The sequence below is a fragment of the Erpetoichthys calabaricus genome, chromosome 3 (genome assembly GCF_900747795.2).
Source record: "Erpetoichthys calabaricus chromosome 3, fErpCal1.3, whole genome shotgun sequence".
Classification (NCBI taxonomy): Eukaryota; Metazoa; Chordata; class Cladistia; order Polypteriformes; family Polypteridae; genus Erpetoichthys; species Erpetoichthys calabaricus.
The window spans coordinates 32966848-32978239 of NC_041396.2; positions in this window are offsets into that span (position 1 = coordinate 32966848).

An 11392-nucleotide genomic window follows, 5' to 3' on the forward strand; every position below is an offset into this window, starting at 1 on the left:
ATTAAAGGTTCTTTTGTATGTCGTCTGATGTTGTATTTAATGGATGTTGTAGTCATTGTCTGCTATTGTTAATGTACAATACCCTACACTTGACACGATAATTGAACTCGAGTCCGAACTTGTATGACGAAGTGGTTAAGGTATTGTGGGGAACAGCCCGAACACCGACAGGCAGACATCGTTTTGTCACCCAACACACGTTTATTATACAACTATTATTTACAATTATTGTGCCACACAACCCACAGACTTCCCCAAAGTCCAGGCCAAACCACGATGCCTCACTCTTCAGGCCGCCTCCTGTCTCTCCTTCCAAGACCTTGTCCTCTTCCACCAGCCTCGAATGAAGGGAGGTGGCCCCTTTTATTCATACCCAGATGTGCTCCAGGTGTGAACCGGCAATCTTCCACCCGACACGCCCCAGTGTGGTAGAAGTGCCGGCTGTCTCCCCGGATGCACTCCGGGTGTTCCCTCTCTTCTTCACCCCAGCACTTCCTGGTGTGGCGGAAGTACTGGGGTCCAGGGTCCATCAGGCACGGGGACGCCCCCTGGCAGTGGCCACGGGCCCCTACAGGGTTGGGCTTCCAAGCCCTGTATCCGTGGCCCCCAACACAACCAGGGCGGACGCCCCCTTGTGGTCTGGAGGAGGAATGAACCCTCCTTCTGTCTTCCTGGGCGTCCCGGCCGGGCATGAACCCCAGCTGGGTGCCACAGTATACACACATATGAGACTTGGAACCTTCATTTGTGTGGTTTAGTCGCTGCCTATCAGACTGTGTGTCACTGCCTGAGTAAGTCACTCCATCCATCCATCCATCCATTGTCTCCCGCTTATCCGAGGTCGGGTCGCGGGGGCAGCAGCTTGAGCAGAGATGCCCAGACTTCCCTCTCCCCGGCCACTTCTTCTAGCTCTTCCGGGAGAATCCCAAGGCGTTCCCAGGCCAGTCGAGAGACATAGTCCCTCCAGCGTGTCCTGGGTCTTCCCCGGGGCCTCCTCCCGGTTAGACGTGCCCGGAACACCTCACCAGGGAGGCGTCCAGGAGGCATCCTGATCAGATGCCCGAGCCACCTCATCTGACTCCTCTCGATGCGGAGGAGCAGCGGCTCTACTCTGAGCCCCTCCCGGATGACTGAGCTTCTCACCCTATCTTTAAGGGAAAGCCCAGACACCCTGCGGAGGAAACTCATTTCAGCCGCTTGTATTCGCGATCTCGTTCTTTCGGTCACTACCCATAGCTCATGACCATAGGTGAGGGTAGGAACATAGATCGACTGGTAAATTGAGAGCTTCACCTTGCGGCTCAGCTCCTTTTTCACCACGACAGACCGATGCAGCGCCCGCATTACTGCGGATGCCGCACCGATCCGCCTGTCGATCTCACGCTCCATTCTTCCCTCACTCGTGAACAAGACCCCGAGATACTTGAACTCCTCCACTTGAGGCAGGATCTCGCTACCAACCCTGAGAGGGCACTCCACCCTTTTCCGGTTGAGGACCATGGTCTCGGATTTGGAGGTGCTGATTCTCATCCCAGCCGCTTCACACTCGGCTGTGAACCGATCCAGAGAGAGCTGAAGATCACGGCCTGATGAAGCAAACAGGACAACATCATTTGCAAAAAGCAGTGACCCAATCCTGAGCCCACCAAACCGGACCCCCTCAACGCCCTGGCTGCGCCTAGAAATTCTGTCCATAAAAGTTATGAACAGAATCAGTGACAAAGGGCAGCCCTGGCGGAGTCTAACTCTCACTGGAAACGGGTTTGACTTACTGCCGGCAATGTGGACCAGGCTCTGGCAACGATCGTACAGGGACCGAACAGCCCTTATCAGGGGGGCCGGTACCCCATACTCTCAGAGTACCCCCCACAGGATTCCCCGAGGGACACGGTCGAATGCCTTTTCCAAGTCCACAAAACACATGTAGACCGGTTGGGCAAACTCCCATGCACCCTCCAGGACTCTGCGAAGGGCGTAGAGCTGGTCCACTGTTCCGCGACCAGGACGAAAACCACACTGTTCCTCCTGAATCCGAGGCTCGACTATCCGACGGACCCTCCTCTCCAGAACCCCCGAATAGACTTTTCCAGGGAGGCTGAGGAGTGTGATCCCTCTGTAGTTGGAACACACCCTCCGGTCCCCCTTCTTAAAGAGGGGGACCACCACCCCGGTCTGCCAATCCAGAGGCACTGTCCCTGATGTCCATGCGATGTTGCAGAGGCGTGTCAGCCAAGACAGTCCTACAACATCCAGAGCCTTGAGGAACTCCGGGCGTATCTCATCCACCCCTGGGGCCCTGCCACCAAGGAGTTTTTTGACCACCTCGGTGACCTCAGTCCCAGAGATGGGGGAGCCCACCTCCGAGTCCCCAGGCTCTGCTTCCTCATTGGAAGGCATGTTAATGGGATTGAGGAGGTCTTCGAAGTACTCCCCCCACCGACCCACAACGTCCCGAGTCGAGGTCAGCAGCGCACCATCCCCACCATATACAGTGTTGACACTGCACTGCTTCCCCTTCCTGAGACGCCGGACGGTGGACCAGAATCTCCTCGAAGCCATCCAAAAGTCGTTCTCCATGGCCTCCCCAAACTCCTCCCACGCCCGAGTTTTTGCCTCAGCAAAAACCAAAGCCGCATTCCACTTGGCCTGCCGGTACCTATCAGCTGCCTCCAGGGTCCCACAGGACAAAAGGGTCCTGTAGGACTCCTTCTTCAGCTTGACGGCATCCTTCACCGCCAGTGTCCACCAACGGGTTCGGGGATTGCCGCCACGACAGGCACCGACCACCTTACGGCCACAGCTCCGGTCAGCTGCTTCAACAATAGAGGGACGGAACATGGCCCATTCGGACTCAATGTCCCCCACCTCCCTCGGGATGTGGTTGAAGTTCTGCCGGAGGTGGGAGTTGAAGCTACTTCTGACAGGGGGCTCTTCCAGACGTTCCCAGCAGACCCTCACAACACGTTTGGGCCTACCACGCCTGACCGGCATCCTCCCCCACCATCGAAGCCAACTCACCACCAGGTGGTGATCAGTTGACAGCTCCGCCCCTCTCTTCACCCGAGTGTCCAAGACATGTGGCCGCGAGTCCGATGACACGACCACAAAGTCGATCATCGAACTGAGGCCTAGGGTGTCCTGGTGCCAAGTGCACATATGAACACCCCTATGCTTGAACATGGTATTCGTTATGGACAATCCGTGACGAGCACAGAAGTCCAATAACAAAACACCGCTCGGGTTCAGATCGGGGGGGCCATTCCTCCCAATCACGCCCTTCCAGGTCTCACTGTCATTGCCCACGTGAGCATTGAAGTCTCCCAGCAGAACGAGGGAGTCCCCAGAAGGTATGCCCTCTAGCACCCCCTCCAGGGACTCCAAAAAGGGTGGGTACTCCGAACTGCTGTTCGGTGCATACGCACAAACAACAGTAAGGACCCGTCCCCCCACCCGAAGGCGAAGGGAGGCTACCCTCTCGTCCACCGGGGTAAACCCCAATGTACAGGCTCCAAGTTGGGGGGCAATAAGTATACCCACACCTGCTCGGCGCCTCTCACCGAGGGCAACTCCAGAGTGGTACAGAGTCCAGCCCCTCTCAAGGAGATTGGTTCCAGAGTCCAAGCTGTGCGTCGAGGTGAGTCCGACTATATCTAGCCGGAACCTCTCAACTTTGCGCACTAGCTCAGGCTCCTTCCCCTTCAGAGAGGTGACATTCCACGTCCCAAGAGCCAGCTTCTGTAGCCGAGGATCGGACCGCCAAGGTCCCCGCCTTCGGCCACCACCCAACTCACACTGCACCCGACCTCCTTGGCCCCTCCCATAGGTGGTGAGCCCATGGGAAGGGGGACCCACGTTGCCTCTTCAGGCTGTGCCCGGCCGAGTCCCATCTCCAGGCCTGGCTCCAGAGTGGGGCCCCGGTGACCCGCGTCAAGGGAAAACGCCGTCCAAAATTGTTTTTCTTCATAGGAGGTTTTGTTTAACCGCTCTTTGTCTCATCCCTCACCTAGGACCAGTTTGCCTTGGGTGGCCCTACCAGGGGCATAAAGCCCCGGACAACAGAGCTCCTAGGATCATTGCGAGTAAGTCACTCAAAGTCACCCAAACTGCAGACACTACCACATGACACAAATCCCAGGTACAAACAGGTTTATTTGTACAAATTCCTTACAAAAGACTTCTTTGTAATCACAAACACTTTCTTTCTTTCTTTCTTTCTTTCTTTCTTTCTTTCTTTCTTTCTTTCTTTCTTTCTTTCTTTCTTTCTTTCTTTTCTGAAAGTAGGGATTGCAAATCCTGGCAGATCCCTCTGGTGGCTCACATGGAACCCAACATGCTGCTCCACAGGGTTACAGGTTCTGGCATTCACTGCGGGTATATGTGTGGGAATCCTAACCCAGGGATCCTGAGCAGGTTAACTCCCCCAATTCTATCATTATATTGACCTCCATGCCAGATAAAGAACCTGAACCTGTCCCGGCAGGGATACCAGCTTAAGCAGATGTCTGGTAGGGGACATCCTTCCTTTTTTCCTGATTTTTCCATTCTCCTGGCCTCCTAGCCAGGCAATGGATTGGAATGTATCCCAGCCTTCGTATCCCTTATATACGTATCCCTTATATGTGTATGAATATACAGTATACAGTAGCATATACAAGGCCTATCACAAAATCAATGAGGCTGATGTTAGTGAGAATTTCATTCTACATGTTGTTACATACCGGACCATCCACTATAGAACCATTTAGGCATTTTGGGAAAGTGCCTTCTGTGGGTCTGTCAGTAAATCGTCTCTTTGGATATTTTCAAACATTAACTTAAAATCTCATATGGCATATGGTAGTATGGTGTAGCTGTTAAGGCTTTGGACTTCAGACCCTGAGGTAGTGGGTTCAGAGATGCATGTGCTCCAATTGGGAAAAAAAAACAAAACCAGTGCAGCATGTCACATTGTGGGATGAAAGTGTCAGCCAAGTGTACACCGATCTGCCGCAACATTAAAATCACTGACTTGTGAAGTGAATAGCATTGATTATCTCGTTACAGTGGCACCTGTCAAAGGGTGGGATACATTAGGCTGGATGTGAACGGTCAGTTCTTCAAGGTGATGTGTTGGAAGCAGGAAAAATGAGCAAGCATAAGAATCTGAGCGACTCTGACAAAGACCTAATTGTGATGGGTAGCTGACTGGATTAGAACATCTCCAAAACAACAAGACTTGTGGAGTGTTCCTGGTTAGTGCCTACCAAAGTGGTCCAAGGAGGCATAACCAGTGAACTGGTGACATAGTCATGGGTACTTAAGGCTCATTGATGCACATGGTGAGTGTAGGCTAGCCCGAATGGTCCAATCCCACAGAAGAGCGACTATACCACAAATTGCTGAAAACGTAATGCTGGAGTCAGAACTTACAGTGTACAATAGCTTGGTGTGTGCGGGGCTGTGTTGCCACAGACCAGACAGAGTGTCTATGCTGACCCTTGTCTATTGTCGAAAGTGCCTACAATGTGCATTTGAGCATCAGAACTGGGCCATAGAAGAAGGTGACCTGGTCTGATGTTTCATGCTTCCTTTGAGATCATGTGGATGGCCAGGTGCGTATGCGTCATTTATCTTGGGGAAAAGATTGCAGCAGGATACACTATGGGAAGAAGGGAAGCCGATGGATGCAGTGGGCAGTGTTCTGCTAGGAAACTTTGGATCCTGGCCTTCACTTGAAAGTTAGTACCACCTACCTAAAGATTGTTGCAGATCATGTACATCCTTTCATGGCAACAGTACTCCCTGATGGCAATGGCCTTTATCTACAGGATAATGCACCCTGCCTCACTGCACAAATTGTTCAGTCAGGAATGGTTTGAGGAACATAGCAAAGAGTTAAGTGTGTTGACTTGGCCTCCAAATTCCCCAAATCTCAATCTGATCAAGGATTTAAGGGATGTGCTGGAAAAACAAACCCAATCCATGGAGGCTCCACCCTGAAAGCTACAGGACTAAAAGGATCTGCTGCTAGTGTCTTGGTGCCAGATACCACAGGACACCTTCAGGGGTCTTCTGGAGTCCATGCCTCGATAGGTCAGAGCTGTTTTGGTGGCACAAAAGGGGCAGACGCAATATTAAGCAGGTGGTTTTAATGTTGTGGTTAATCGGTGTATGTATTGTCAAATGTATAGGCTGACAGAGCAGATAGTGTTCCTGTTTCTCTAACTCACTCACAGTCACAAAATGAGTTGTTGGTGATCGCAGCTGCACCTTTCTCACCCATTAGGCCACACTAGCTGAACCAAACTAATAGTTATAGTGTCTCGCAGCTCTAGTGTCCTGGGTCTGAGTCTTGGTCTGGTCCTCCTGTGTGAGCAGATCATGTCTGTGTGGTTCTCCTCATACATTCCAAAGACGCACAGATTATCTTACATGGTGCCCCTAAATTAGGCCAGTGTGAGGATTACCTGCCGTGGAGTTGTTTCTAGTCTTGCAACTAGTGTTGATTAGATAGGCTCTGACGCCTACAACCATGAACTGGGTTAAGTAAATTGAAGAATGTTATGGTGTATATTTATATTCAACCTGTTCAATATCCGGGTTGGAATTGAATGAAAGGAACTAAGAGAAGCAGTAGATATCATTTGTTGACTCATATATCCCAAAATGGCTTCCAAAGAAGTTGAGATCTGTTCCTGCTCATAGGCTGTTGGGTCCAAATGAACGGCAACTTCCTGGCAGAGGCTGGTTAAGTAGTGGAGGAATTAGAAGGGGCGGAGCTGTCCAGACCAGAAGTGATGTCAGCCCAAAAAGGCTCCTCTCCATTCTAATGCAAATCAAAACTGCATTAGTGGCAGTGCCATATCAGAAACTTTCCCCTCTTGTTCTGTTGACTCAGCACCAGGAAGACACTCCTGATGCTCATGTGTGTGACAATATAGATAATTACATAGTGTATTATCAGGAAGTTTGTGAGACTTACTGGGAACATTTATTGGGTTCATCTACTCTCATCCTTGAAGAATAACACGCACACAAACACATGCACTTAGTGATCCTATCCAGATAAAGACTTGAGTGGCGTCACATTCTACATGAGATTCTCTGCACAGGTATTCACTATCATCAGCTCTAACAAACATGAGGATGTCGTCATGACACACATAAAAGCTCAACTCTTTTGGTTATATGCTGCTTAGTAACCAGACAATGTCTTACTTTTACCACAGTTGTTCTAATTATTGAGGAGCAACAACAATAGCCTTGAAAAGTCCTGTGAATGAGACAGTAGCCATCTAACTCACACTTGGCACCCTTTTCTTATTTCAATCACTCTAGATAAAGGGCAAAGTATAGAAAATATATAAACAACATGTTATTTATTAACATAGGACAGGATTAGAAATGAGTACATTAGAGAGTCGGCTCAGGTTGGACGGTTGGGAGACAAAGTCAGAGAGGCGAGATTGCGTTGGTTTGGACATGTGCAGAGGAGAGATGCTGGGTATATTGGGGGAAAGATGCTAAGGATAGAGCTGCCAGGCAAGAGGAAAAGAGGAAGGCCTAAGAGAAGGTTTATGGATGTGGTGAGAGAGGACATGCAGGTGATGGGTGTGACAGGGCAAGATGCAGAGGACAGGAGGATATGGAAGAAGATGATCTGCAGTGGCAACCCCTAACAGGAGCAGCCAACAGATAAAGAAGAAGATGATGGAAACAGATAGCAAAGTTTGGATATAAACAGTGTAGAAAGACAAGGACAAGATATGAAGGTTTGGGGGATCCATCCCGTGTATTAGATAGACAGATAGATAGATAGATAGATAGATAGATAGATAGATAGATAGATAGATAGATAGATAGATAGATAGATAGATAGATAGATAGATAGATAGATAGATAGATAGATAGATAGATAGATAGATAGATAGATAGATAGATAGATAGATAGATAGATAGATAGATAGATAGATAGATAGATAGATAGATAGATAGATACTTTATTAATCCCAATGGGAAATTCACAAGTTATATTATATTATAAGTTTTGCTGCCAAGAAAATAGTGATCATTAGTGCAAAGTAACCTCAAAGGACTGAGTCCAAGATAAGACTGCTCCAGGGAAGAAGTGCTGGTTCTTTTATAGTGCTGGTGGGGAAGAAAGAGGCGGCCCCTCTAACAAGGAGAAAATGACATCATCGGGGTGTGCTCTGTATCCAGAAGGAAGTGGGCTAGGTTTTATTTGTTCCTGCAAGGTAGGAGAGAAGGCAATAGTGCACATGATTAGCCCCATGTGTGACAATAGTCTCAGAAAAGCTTACTGAAAGGCATGTCAAGGGGTGACGTCCAGGGTAACTTTTGATTTAGCAATCCTTGTTATTTATAGGTTATGGTTTCTGACATCCAGATTAGATGGTCTCACATCTCTTGATCTCTGACATTTACTTCCTATGTCATTCTTCTGCTGTTATTTTCTTCTTCTTCATTTTGGTAACTCAGGCGAGACATGTTTATGTCAAAATGCATATGTGGGAGTTTTGGGACATGTGACATTGCACACATCTGATTAGCTGTCTTGTGCTGATGACGAATGACTCTGATCAAAGTGTTTAATCTTTTAAGTATCTCTGCATTCCTTCCTTTTCCAAGCTGTAAACTAATTCTGTAATTCCTACTCCTACACCATTAATCTGTTCCCAGGTTATAAATTAATTAAAACAGGTTCATTGGCATCTGTGCTTATTTCCCATTCCCAGATCATAATCTAATTGGAAAAGAAGCTGACTGGAACAAATGCATAAATCATTAGTATAATACAAAAGAATGCTTGCAATTCCTGTAACTAAATCCCTGTAAATTCAGTTCATTCTGGTTCGTTTGAGCAAAATAATTGAAATTTAATATAAACACTACGGTAGTTCAGAAATTGAAGATTTTCCACATCAGGACACATCGGATAATTTTTATCGTTAAATTGAGGCTCACTGAAAGTTAAATGAAATTTCCAGTTATAACAGAACTTTCCATTTGCCAGTGAATCGACAATCTGATCCTTGCATGTAGTCCAGGAGTGGCATAAGGATTTCATAAAAGGCCTAATGTTATTTTTATTTCTTTTAAATCTGTGTTAATTTTTAGAATTCCAGCCCTTCCTTCTTTAAAAAGACAGTAGACAGACCACCCCGTTTTATCAGAGTTGGGTATTTTTAAGTAAAGCAAAATAAAACAGATTCATGAGGGTGCCAAAATTTCCACCCTGGGTTGGCAAAAATAATAAACAAAGGTGGGCGTGCCTAGTGGACAGGCTGGTCTCCTGGTTTGTAATGAACACCATCTTGTGGTTGTTGGGGTCCTTTTATTGGATGGCGCTGGAAGAGGAAGGACTTGGAGGAAATGGAAGTGACCTCAGTCTTCCTCTGGTCAATGAGCTTCAGTAGTGTAGAGAGAGAAGAAGAAAGTGTTAACATTGGTGCCTCCTCTCAGCTCGGGGTGGGACTGCTTACCCCCTCAGAGACCTTGAAGATGAATCCTAAGCATTCTTGCTTGACACAACATATGGGGTGTCATCATTTTTTTGTGGAACGACTGATTAACTACCTTTTGATTGTACAATCACAATACACACACTCTCAAATAATATCTGTTATAATTTTGACCACTGACCAGTAGAATTATATCACAGCCAAACGGCAGATTACCATTTTGCCATTTCTTACAATTTGTGCATATGTGCATTTCCAATGTCTGAATACCAGAGGGAATCCGTTTTCAATGATATTATCACACAAATGCCAAAATTGCATCTTTTGATATCCCTTATCCAGCCACACACTATTATCCAGTGTTTCGATGAATCACAAATTTGGGTGCCCTGTTGGCTGTAAGAGAAGATGTCAACTTCAACACCGATTGAGTCAGTGATTCACTAATACCAGAGAAATCTGTCACTTGGCTGACCTGGCAACATTTGCCAGCGGTGGTCATAGATTTTCCATCACACTCATTAGTGGTGTTGGTAGCAAACCCATCACTAAAGTCAGCCTAGCTAGCTTTGGGTCACTCGTTAGTGGGACATCACTAAAATCTTCAGTGCCAACATCAGACCCTGGAACACAACACAACACCATTTTCTAATGAAATGGTAATAATGTGCTCTTTGAATGTCTGAAATATTGGGCACAGCACTGTAGTGGTTTGACTTTTATCTGACAAATAGGACTTTGAAAGTTCTGATGAATGGAGGAGCAGCAAGGTTAGTGCCTGTCTCTTTATAGAGTTCTATAAGTGTCCATTTTGGCCCTGTTCTTTTTTGTCTGCTTATGCTACCTCTTAGCTCCAAAATAAAGGTGTTTCTGACATAATTGCCTAAGCACACAATGATGCTCATTCCTTTAACAATTTGGTGTTAGCAGTGGGATCACTATACCCCTTACACCCTATGCTGTAGCTTCTATGACCCTGAACTGGATTAGGATAGTTTGATCCCAGGAGAAGGGCATATGAGAATGGAAGAACACAAGGCCGTTTCTGACCTATTTAGTGCTCCCCCCTTTCATACCATCATATACAGCCACATGCGCACAATATGCTACTAACACAGGTTAAAAACTTATTTAATTAAAAATAAATAAATGTAAATAGAATAATAATAATATAACAACAGAACTCTTTTGCATGTAAATTGTGTATGCACTAAAACACACAAAACTTATATAGCGCAATAAAATAACAAAATAGGACAACACAACATGTAAATAACTTATTTAACAGTCTCTGCAAACTTTATATAGAAAAAGGAAGTACAACAAATAAATAATAATAGAAAGAAGCCACTGGTAAATGCAGGAACTTAACATTGCAAACAAAAATATTTAAAAAATCGGACACACCTCGACTTTCTTGCAGCAAAACCATTTACAACATCATCAAATGATGTATTCTTAGCACCACTAGACCCAAAGAATAAGCCAAGTGGGTGGCAGCAATGACAGGAGGAAGATGCCTGGACTCAGTCACTCATTAGAGTCTGGACAGAACCCGGGTTGGCCATCACTCACTCTGTGGTGCCATGCATGAAGAGGAGGAGGGGACTGGGACCCAGCTGTGTGTCCGGCTGGCAGGCTGCACGTCAGGTGGGAAGACCAAGGGGGTGAGTCCTGACTCCTGGTCCTGGCAGAGGCTAACTGCCAAATTTGAAGCAGCTCTGCCTCATGATTAGGCACGTAGCAAATAGGTAGTGAGGAGGCCACACGTACACGAGATACGTGACATGCTGCCTGCACTAGCATACGCAACAGCACACAGATTGGGCTGTGCATAGTGCAGACGATGCAGGTAAAGTTGAGGAGTACAACATACACATTTCTTTGTGCTCCAGTCAGGTCTGGACAAATTGTTCTGAACGAAATAAAGA